Source organism: Oreochromis aureus, linkage group 2 (assembly GCF_013358895.1).
Source record: "Oreochromis aureus strain Israel breed Guangdong linkage group 2, ZZ_aureus, whole genome shotgun sequence".
In the NCBI taxonomy this organism is placed as follows: Eukaryota; Metazoa; Chordata; class Actinopteri; order Cichliformes; family Cichlidae; genus Oreochromis; species Oreochromis aureus.
In genome coordinates, this window is record NC_052943.1 from 9,656,469 (window position 1) to 9,668,029 (window position 11,561).

The following is an 11,561-nucleotide window of genomic DNA, read 5'->3' on the forward strand; positions in this document are numbered from 1 at the left end:
GACAGAAAAATATCCGAGATTCAATTCTATTTATGGTTTTACACCATGTGATAAAATGAAGAAAATGACTAAATACAGTAATGTCTGGTGTTTGTGTTAGACTGTAATCCTACAGCAGGATAGCTCAATGCCAATACCTCAGAATCTTTTGATGATATTATGCACTGTAGGTGCATAGTATCACATTCAAAGGTTTTGAAAAGTTATTATGAGAAATATGTTTCTGATATTGTTCCATAATTCATAGACCCAGTTTTTTGCAGATTGATGAACTTCTGTCTGTCTTCAATTTTGCCACCAGCTGTTTCTTTTTAAGACGACTTGCTTTTCCAGTGTTTTGTTGCCCCTGCCCTTCAACAGTCTGGAAAAGTGTAGCCTGGTGGTGCAGTGGTTTGCATTGATTATTAACAGCAAACGGTTTCTGTGCAGACCTGCATTTCAGATTAACTGTTGATAAAGGGCATAGAAATAAGCACTGTATAAAAGTGTAAAGAAGAAAAATGTTTTTATGCAATTTCAATGACCAGGAACACTGTAATGAATGCTAGTACTTTTAATGTGATTACCAAATTTTTAGTTAAGATGTTTTCTGGTGTTCACCATTATCCAGTTAATGAAAGATGACTGAAAAGCAGTAAGAGAAACCAACAAACATATATATCTGTGTGGACATGGCTATATGGGTTTTATTAATATGTCTCGTTATGTCTTTGATAGTCTCTTGTCCTGTGTGCATTATGTTTAAGTTTGCTTCCCCTGTCTCCTTAGTCAGATTTAGTTCATCTGTATTCCTGGCTGTGTTCCACTTTTCTAATTACCTCATGTGTGTATTTAAGCCCTCAGTTTTCTTTAGTAATGATCAAATTGAGGTTTTGTGAAACATTTCTGCTGAAATTGTATCAAGTGTTTTGAAAGAATCTGAAACCTGCTGTGATACCTGCTATCACTCCATCTTGATAATGCTTCTCTGTGAAACAATGACACAGACAGTCCCTGCACAATTCCAAAGAAAATTACTTATTATACCAGACTGTTAATAATTGATAAGCACAAATAGAGAAATCCCTGTACAATAACATCAAGAAAATTAATAATGAGCTTGTTAACGACAACGAGCTGTAAAGAATAGAGCGCTTAAGAAAAGTTCTCCTTCTGTTAACTTCAATGTTGCCCAAAGCAAATCACTTTATTAAGTAAAACACACTGAGAAAAGACTGTTGTATTTATTAATTGTGGTTATTACAATATATTGTAATAACCACAATGGTTTACAGCTGTTTTTTGGTTCAGTTGGCTTAATTTTTTGCTCAAACATTGGATGTGTTTGGTTGAGTTAAGTTATTTTGGAGTTTGTGTCATCAGGTTTGTGAGCTATGGGCTAATTTTTACCAGTCGCAAAACTATTTCACCCACGTTGACCAGTACATTGGCCATTGTACACTGGTGAGTCCACTGCTGAGTAACCTCTGAACCATGAAGAAACTTTTCTTAACTTTGTTTGCAACCTATACCTACTGTGGACTGTGTTTTGTAAAATGTTGTTTGAGCGTGGATTGTTGGATTTTAGTGAACCTGCAGCCTCCTGTTCTTTATGAGAGATTCACACCAGAAGCGACAGTGGGAATATAAAAGAGGAAGGAAAAAATTCATTTTTCATGAAAATTGTTACGAAAAAGATGCCTGTTATTAATGTTTAAGGATGTGTTTTTATTTTTACAGTATAAATATTTTCCTTATGGTAGCACAGTATGTGAGTAACAGGATACTGAGGATGAGGTAACTTAATGCACCAAATACTGTCATTTTCTGTTGAAAGTAAAAAATAACTGGAGAACAGATGGAGTCAGAGCTGAAAAGTCCTGCCTGTCTTATTTTCTCCTTGAAAGCAGAAGCGTTTTTTATTGGGATATTTTGATGAGTTTACACTGCAGTGTGCTGCTTTTTCTGCTGATAGGAGTCAGTAGAGCTCACCCACCAGTCTCTGTCTTTCTTGCTTTCTCTCATCTACATGCCAGCAATCATTTGAATAGGCCAATAAATATATTTGATTTTACTTTTGATTCAAGTGTTTAAGTGCTTGGATGGTTTATATTATTCTTCAGAATCCACAGCAAAAATAATCATGAGAAATGGGGTATTGTTTTCTTTAACACATGTGTGTGCAATAAGTAAAAACGGTAGTATCAAAAACAATAATTCAGTAATTACAACTTACTCTGGTTCCTAACAAAATGTTAAACCTGGTGCCTCACACTGCCTAGAAACAATGTTGAAACTGTGGTGAAGCACACCAAGACCTTGGATTTAGTCATAATCATGTGACCTGGGTGTTTGGAACCGCAATTTTGAGCAGCATTTCGAAAAAAAAATCTGTGATTCAGAATCTTTCCAGTGTCAAAATGTCTGTATCAAGCTTCTAATCCCTACTTTTCTTTAGTTAATTGTCATGTCCTGGTCATACATCTCCTCATCTTGTGTGCTCTCTAGTCTATCCATCCTGCATATGGGTCCTCTCTACCAGCCAGATTTTTCATACTGGGTGTCCTTCCGGACACAACCTTATCCGGGTTTTGCATCTTCTCCAGTTTCAAACCACGGATTTTGTGTCTTAAGCAAATGTCTTGATTAATACTTTGGAGTTAAGAAAAAAAAAGGGCTGAAAGGCTTTGAAACAAAAGCTAGAAATTTGTATTAGATTGAGCACATATTGACTTGGCTTTTTGGTTCTACTTGAAACTGCAGAAACCTCAGAGGAGGACATCAATGGAAACAATGAAAAGGTAAAAAAAAAAAAGTCACTATTTACTTAAAAAGATATTAAAGACAATTTACTTTATTATACTGTTTAACAGTAGAATTTCTTTACATAGACTACATGTTTATTTGCTTATTTACTGCAGTCATGGAAGGGTCCTGAAGATTGCAGTAAGACAACGTCACATGAAGAAACAAGCCCTTTTGTCAGACTTCAACTTCAAGACAAACTTCAGCAGAAGTTGTCACCAGCCGATTTTCTTCAAATACGTTCAACTGTGAAACAGCACCATGTGACATCTGAGAAAGATCTAGCTCACATTTTTCTATACAGGTTGATGATGTTAGATTACAGGGCCAGATATATTCCTGTAAGACCAGACATTCCTGAGGGGACACATCCAAAGCCTGTTCAAAACAATGAGACCACTGAGAATGATTTCAGTGATTTGGATACTTTATTAAGCAAGAGTACAGACAAAGATCACACAAAACAGACTCATTTGCATCCAATGGACGTTCAGATGGCAGTATTTCACTGCTCAGACAGCTTCCTTAAACAGATGATGATTACAAAGCTCTCTCAGTGTCAGTATGCCTTACCTTTGCTTGTACCTGACCCAGTCACAATGAAGATCGAGTGTCCTCTGTGGACTTTCAGACAAATAACAAAAACCTGGAAAGTAACTGAAATCAAAGACGGCTCAAACATTGTCACTATGAAGAGTGTTCCAGTCTGCAAAGCTCAGACACCCTTGGTGTCATTTTTCCGCCTGGGTTCTCTGTCATTGTCTAAATCTCAGCTGATCAACACTTTGATCAACGACCGTCACAGCACCTTCTTCCATAGAAACTGTCCAGGAAGCACCAAGTCTCGTTTCCTTCTGAATGGTGTGGCAGAGATTGCCTGGTACTGTCCTGCTGGAAAACCCAATGATGCCTTCAATGACTGCATTGCCTTTTGTAATCTTCATGGTGATGCTCTGTCGATTGAAAAACAGCGTGACATACTAACTGAAAAATCTTCCATCAATATTTTTCTTGTTTCATCTCTGCAAAGACATGAAGAAAGTCGATCACTTATATCACCTCTTTTTATGTCTCACAAACCTCTCATTTGTCTCTGTGTTGATGACAGCTGTTATGTTGTTAAGACAAAACATGGAAAATATATTATGGGTCTCCAAGACAGAAGCCAGTCAGATATATCTGAAGAACTGAAACAGATCATTAGAGAAGTTTTGTCATCTCTAGATGGTTCCAGCTTGAAACCATGGCTCAGCTCTCTGGAATCAGAGTGGATGAAAGTGACCCAGCCTTTAAAAAAGGGAAATCTGCTGCTAAGGAAATAATGGATCTTCTTTCAAAGGATAACATGGATATCTCAAATATCAAAGATGAATTCCTTCCTTATCAAGGCCATCTGTGGCATCAGTGGATCAAAATACACAAAGAACTGTATCATCTCAAAGGGGATATTGAGAAGGAGAAATGTAAAAAGCAACAGGAACTGGTGAACATACGTCAGAAACAATGTGCTGCTTCCGGCGAACTTATGGAGTTGTTCATTAAAAGTCTCTCACTATTGCCAACAAAAGATAAAGAATATTTTCTGAAATGGATTCAAATCTTAGTAGACGATCTCTCCACAGATGATCTTTCTGGTATTCTCAAAAGCTATGATGAAAAGTGGTCTGAGATCTTGGCTTTAAAAAACAAATCTGAAGAATCAGAAGTGTTGGCAGACAAGCAGAAAAAATCTGACTTGTTAATAAAAAAACAAAGTGAGCTTGAAAAAATATCGAAAAAACTGCAGTCAGCAACTTTTGGTTTGGAGCACATCTTCAGAGAAATGGGACAGATCTATGAAGCTCATAGAGCAATAGAAGGAGAGAGCAGACACACTGACTGGTCTAAATACCCTGAGCTGGCTGCACAGCTGATGATATCAGGACACCTGATGGAGCTGATGGATGGTGATGCAGGTCACGTGCCTTTAACATGGATCTCCAGTCTTTTAGAGGAAGTCATCAAGAAACTGGGGGACCAGAGAGTTTTTGTGTTGTCAGTTTTGGGCATACAAAGCAGTGGAAAATCAACAATGCTGAACACCATGTTTGGATTGCAGTTTGCAGTGAGTGCAGGCAGGTGCACCAAAGGTGTCTTCATGCAGCTGCTCAAAGTATCAGAGGAGATGAAGAAAGACTTGAAGTTTGACTATCTTCTAGTGGTGGACACTGAAGGACTGCGCGCTCTTGAGCTGAAAGGTACCACCACTGGTTGCCATGACAACAAACTGGGAACATTTGTTGTTGGTCTGGGAAACCTGACACTGATCAACATTATGGGAGAGAATCCATCTGAGATGCAGGACATCCTGCAGATTGTTGTCCAGGCTTTCATGAGGATGAAGAAAGTTAAACTTTCTCCCAGTTGTGTGTTTGTTCACCAGAATGTCACAGATGTTGCAGCAGCAGAGAAAAACATGGATGGAAAGAGACGCCTGCTAGAAAAACTGGACCAGATGGCCAAACTAGCAGCTGAAGAGGAGGATTGCGATGCAGAGTGCTTCAGTGATGTCATTAAGTTTGATGTCCAAAAAGATGTGAAATACTGTGCCCAGCTATGGGAGGGCAGTCCACCCATGGCTCCTCCTAATCCAGGTTACAGTGAGAGCATCCAAGAAGTGAAGAACACCATCCTCTCTAAAGCTTCACAGGCTGCAGGGATCACTCTCACACAATTCAAAAACAAAATTCGTGACCTGTGGAGTGCCCTCCTCAATGAAAACTTTGTTTTCAGTTTTAAAAACACACTTGAAATTGCAGCGTACAGAAAACTGGAGTCCCAGTACGGGAAATGGACCTGGGACCTCAGGAGCAACATGTTGACCATTGAAAATCAGCTTTATAACAGAATTGAAAACGGAAATCTTGACAAGGTGGAAGTAAATTATCTTAAAAAAGAATCACATGAAACATGTGAAACAATCAAAAAGGAAATGACAACATACTTTGAGGATGACCAAGAGAAAGAAATTTTGGCACAGTGGAGAGGCCGATTTGAAACCAGAATCGAAGAGTTTCATGATGAACAGGTGAGCACAGTAAAAAGAAAACTGGATGAAGTTATTCAACAGAAGAAGGCTTGTGAAAAGCTGGATGATAAGAAGAAAGAGTTTGAGGACAAGCTGCTAAAGAAGAGCAAAGAGCTCGCTCAGCAGCTGAAGGATAAGGCCAAAGATGAAGAAGAGCTTAACAAACAGTTCAGCTCTGTTTGGAGTGGCTTGGTTACTGAATTAACAGCTGATATAAAACCTATAGAAGACATCAAACTGGAAGAAGATCAGTTTACTATCCTTAAAGAACTTGGTTTTGAAGAGACATTCATAAATGACTGGAAAAAAAAATGGCGGATACAAGAATATATCAAGGCTTGGAGATTACTCAGGTTATGTAAAACAAAAAAAACAAAAAAGAATTCTTAAATGGACATTTAAGAATGCATTGTCATATGAAAACCAGCAACATATCAGATCACTCATTGAAAAAGTTGAAAATGAGTCACTTCATGCAATAACAGAAAAGCCTGTGGCTAAAAGTGGCTACAAACTAGCTTATTTGCAAGAAGCTGCCAAACAGGTAAAACAAGAAGTGGACAATTTTCAGACAAAGGAAAACTATACTTTAAAGAAGGAGTTTACAGTCGATCTCATACTGTGTGTGTTCTCAGAATCAGAGCATTGGATTCTAGACTCCCAGAACAAATTCAAAATGAAGCATGATCCACTCATTTATTTACAAAACAAGAAAACACAGTATTACAGTGTTTTTAGAAGCTTTTGTAAAGGAAGCTCATCTGCTGTTGTGCTTGGGGAACTGATCTGTGAAAAGCTGAAAGCTTCCACTGTTGAGGCTGTCTGTAACAAGACTGTTATTGACCTGGCTGGAGTGATGAGGTCTAATTTCCCAGCATTCAATGGGAACAGGCTGAACTTGGAGAAACATGTGCTGAAGTCACTCGCTGAGAATGAAAACTTTGATGATTACATCACCTACATCAGAAAACCAAGGAAACAAACAGAAGCTTTTATAAAAGCAGAAGTAAAGAAATACATCTTCACAGATCACAAAGATGAAATTGTGAATAAACTCAAAAACAATGCTGAAGGCTTAAACACACTTGTGATTAATGCTTTATCTACTGCAACACAGAAAGTCCAAACTGAAAGAGGAGACATAAACATGTGGCTGAAGAAATTTTCTAGTTTGCTAAAGGGTGAGCTAACGTTTGAGACCATTTCTTCTCAAAATTTCAGTGACATACATGATTTTGAGTTTCTGAAGGAAGAGATAACAAAAAGATTTACATCCATCAATCATAAGATGAGCAGCCTCTCATTGGATAAGCTGAAAGAATCCAGGCTGAAGCCTGATGAAATCCTCATTGATCAGCTGTGTAAGTGCTGCTGGGTAATGTGTCCCTTCTGTGCAGCTGTTTGTACTAACACCATTGAAGATCACAGTCCTGATGACCACAGCGTCCCTTTTCATCGACCTAAAGGAATCAAAGGATGGCACAAAAGAGGAACAGAGGAATTCAGCATCAGTTTCTGCACAACAAGTGTTGCAAGTCATGGCAAATTTAGACCTCATGATTCAGAGGAATCCTTTCCCTATAAAGAGTACAGAAGAGCTGGTCCAAGGTATGCTAACTGGAAAATCACAGCTGATCAGTCTAAACTGGCGTACTGGAAATGGTTTGTGTATCGATTTCAAAATCAGCTGGAAGAGTACTATGAGTACAAATTCCAGGGAAGAGGAGAGATTCCTAGTGAGTGGGAAAAAATCCCTAAGGAAGAAGCTATTAGAAGTCTGGATGAAATGTGTTAAAGCATCAGAGAAACAAAACCCTTCAGTTTTGGTTTCACATCGTAACTCATTACTCAAATGAGAAGAGTTTTTAGTGACATAAGTGAAAGGGTGGGACTTGTAGAGATGACAGCATTACTACAGGAAAAGAGAAATAGTGTCTGAGATTAGACTGTTTTTTTATGTGATAATGGGTTAACATTTAAAAGTAACTGTTATGAATATGTTATTTTACAATAAATACTTTCTCTATGGATTATACTGGAACAAATAACTTGATTTTACTTTTTTCTTTTCAGGTTCTTTTGTTCAGGTTGTTATAGATCATGTAAAATTATAATTCTTTATTCCTTTTTTTGTCTTTCACATACAACAATAATAATAATAATGATAATATATTCTCAATCATCTGAATTTGTCTCAAATTGATTTTCTGTAATGTGTTTTTGTCATCATGTTTAAATAATGACATATATTGATCATCATATATTGATTCTCAGTTGGTCTAATCACAGTTAGAGAAACAGAACTGTTTTCTTATATTACATGAAAATTCATTCGCAGATTTAAAGCTGATTTGTTATGTTTACCTAGTTGGTACATTTAAAACTAGTTATCCAGACAGAGTTTACTTAAATTAGACTTTAATTGTGAATTTTATCCTGTTTTTCTCCATTTTATCCTGAATATTGTCCTAACTATTGTTTTTATGATAAAATCTTTTTACAGGTTTTTATAAGTGTGCCATTCAGTAACAAGTATAAGATGAACATTGGTGTTTACTGTGTGCAAATGCGTTATGATAAAATAAAAGACTTTCTTCCTGACATGCAGTGAAAATTGTGTGACATTTATATACTTAGAACTGAGTCTTTCTATTTCGTGTCTGTGTGGGTTCTCTTCAGGTACTTTCTCCCACAGTCCAAAGACATGCAGTAAGTGGGAACAGGTTAATTGGTCATTCTAAATTGCACTTAGGTACCCTTAACATGAGTAAGCAGAAGATGATGGCTGGATGAACTGTTAAAGTACCTGCAATCTTCATCATTCAGCACCTGCCCTTCTTCTATTGCACTTTTATCTTTGTGATTGCTAATAGTTATATGTTACTTGGTAATTCTTGTTAGGCGGATGTGATTACTATGTGGTGGCTAAAAGAAACAGAGTCAGGGGGCTTTTTGGTGTTGTGTTATTCTGTTTGTTTGTTTGTTTAAATTATTATAGGTTAAGGTTTTGTAGTAATAGTTTTAATGAAGTGCCAGTCAAAAAAAAGACATGTTCAAGAGCAGAAGGGGTGGGCATTTGTAAGTACTTATCAGCTGTTTTTACTGTTTTATAGCCTAAATTTAGTTTCTCCCACACAAAACAGCTTTCAAGAACTTCCACTGACAAATGGCTGCAATACTAGAGTATATAGTCACAATGGTGGAGATAGTGGTCAGTAAACCTACCAGAACAACAGCATACAAAACTTTATTACAAGTTCAGGTCTTCCATGAAGAATTCCTAATTTAATAATTAAAGGATAAAATTAGTTTGACAAATACCGATGTTTTCTCAACTACCACTTTACCTGTTTTGCTCAAAATGACGTCATAGCTAGTGACGATTTAAGGTCATGTCTGCAGCGACTGAATCATCTTTCAACGTGGAGAGTCAGTCAGATCTTTCTCCGGTTGTATTTTGATGCATTATGATCTCTGCCAGATTCTGGCACAGATTTAACTAACTATAAATAGGCAGAGTAACATAACTATAAATGGACAGAGTAGAAGATAAACCAATATTGATTATAAAATAAATAATCTTGACAGTAAATAAACATTTTTTTTAATTAACGGTCAAAGAATTAATTCCTAAAGAAAGCTATTACAGCATTTTCCACATTTACTCATAAGTTTGACCTCCCGATCTACTGCCATTTATAAAAACTGACGAACTAATAGCGCCCCAGAAGTTCAGAAGATAGTCTCTGCTGCCCCCTGGTGTTTGGCTGTAGTATATGCCTGGATAGAAGCATTCACAGTCTCTACCAGACATGCAGGTGGAGCCCTGAGGTTCCTAAACAAGATCACAAATCACTCGCAGCTTTCAGTCAACCGCGCCATCTATAAACTCGCACCTACCTACTGTCCTAAAAAACAAAAAAACAAACAAAAAAGGACAGTGGTTGGGTGGTTGGGGGTGATGGTAAGAGGGTTACGCACCGCATTTTCATCATTTATCCCCCATCATCCAACATACTTAAAGAATAGGTTCCACCTTAAACAGGCTCAAGTGTGTGGCTCCAAAGATATGTGATAATTTAAGGAAATAGAGCAGTTAAAATTAAAGTTAACACCTTGCTCAAAATGTGCCTTAAAGGAATAATTAAGCATATAAGTACAACTGCTCAGTTTGAGGCAAAGGTTGTGTTACCTTACTTAACACAGGTCTGTGTACTTTGCTGCAGCTCTGGTAGTCTTCCTTTGTGGTAAGGCCAAAACCTCACTGGGTGCCACAGTCCTGATTAATTCTGCACTCTGACATTTCATGTGGTTTCATGCACATATTTATGGACTGAGACAGGAAAGACGTTTTATTAATGAGAACTCATTTAGAAATAGAGGCAACGTTTTGATGCAGCTGGTCTCTGCTTGAACCGTGTGGTCATTACATGTTTTGCATCTAGTTTTAATTAATGTACAACATGCAAAACATATGTGTGATATATGGATGTGTGATACCATTAGTTCAGTTGCAGCAGTCACAGTGTTTATTAAGCTGCACATTGTAATGACAAACTGATTTTGATCCTGTGTGTATATTATATGCAATGAGAAAATTTCAAATTGTATGTTAATTAATAAAAAAAATGCATGATAAAGATCGAAGGTCTGAAATGTTGCGTCGTTCTGATCATAAACTGGGTTTCGCAGGGTGTCTTTCCCCTCATGAAAGTTAAAAGTTGTGGTGTTGACCTAAAATAAAGTCCATGCTTTGTGAACTTCAACATCAGAGGCCACAAGCTGGTTAAAGGTTATATGTAAGTAGGGTGTGCAAATGTTGAACTAAGATAACTGATAATCAGTGAATGGCTGGTGTTATTTGATATGGTATCTCAATAGATTTTGTAGGATGAATGAATCAAAGAGTACAGTGAACTTATGTTCAGCAAACATGATTTGAGCTTTGTAACTTGGTTATCCTGCCAAAAAGGTAAAAAGGTGCCATCAGAAGATGGGTGATCAGCAACAATACTTAAGTAGGTTGTGGGATTTTAAACAAGGCAGGATGCTTTGTTGTTTGCCGCTGCCATCTGAATGTTGCAGTAGAAACTGAGACTCACGAGACCAGGAAATCGTTTTTCAGCCTTCTGTTGTCCAGTTTTGGTGAGCTTTTTAGAATTGTAGCCTCAGATTTCTGTTCTTAGCAGACATGAGTGGCATCCAATATGGTCTTTTGCTGCCATAACCCACCCACCTGCTTCGAAGTTCAATGTGTTCTGCACTCAGAGATGCTCTTCTGCATCTTTGAGATGTAATAAGTGGCTGTCTTGCCTTCCCGTCAGCTTAAAGCAGTTGAGCCATTCTTCTCTGAAATCAAGTCCACATTTTCTCCCAGAGAACTGGACCATTCTGTGAAAACCCAATGACTGTAGAAAAATTCCACATCAGCATTTTGTGAAATACAAAGATCTATACGGCATTAACAACATCATTCAAAGTTACTTAAATCCCCTTCCTTCTTCATTGTCAAAGGAGCTTGGAAAGAAAAGCGTCTGGACTTTAAGTTTCTTGAAGACGTTTCACCTCTCATCCAAGAAGCTTCTTCAGTTCTAGGGTCAAATGGTGGAGAGTCCCAGATTTAAACCCTGTGGGAGTGTCCCCCCAAGAGGGAAAAAAGGACCCCCTAATGATCCTCTACCTAATCACATGAGCCAAGGTGCGAAAACGG

General features: G+C 37.6%; 1 pseudogene; it reads left to right on the forward strand.

Moving 5' to 3' along the window:
* Positions 1 to 4,597: 4,597 nt before the first annotated feature.
* LOC120443671 lies at positions 4,598 to 7,646 on the forward strand (annotated as a pseudogene).
* The last annotated feature ends 3,915 nt before the right edge of the window (positions 7,647 to 11,561 follow it).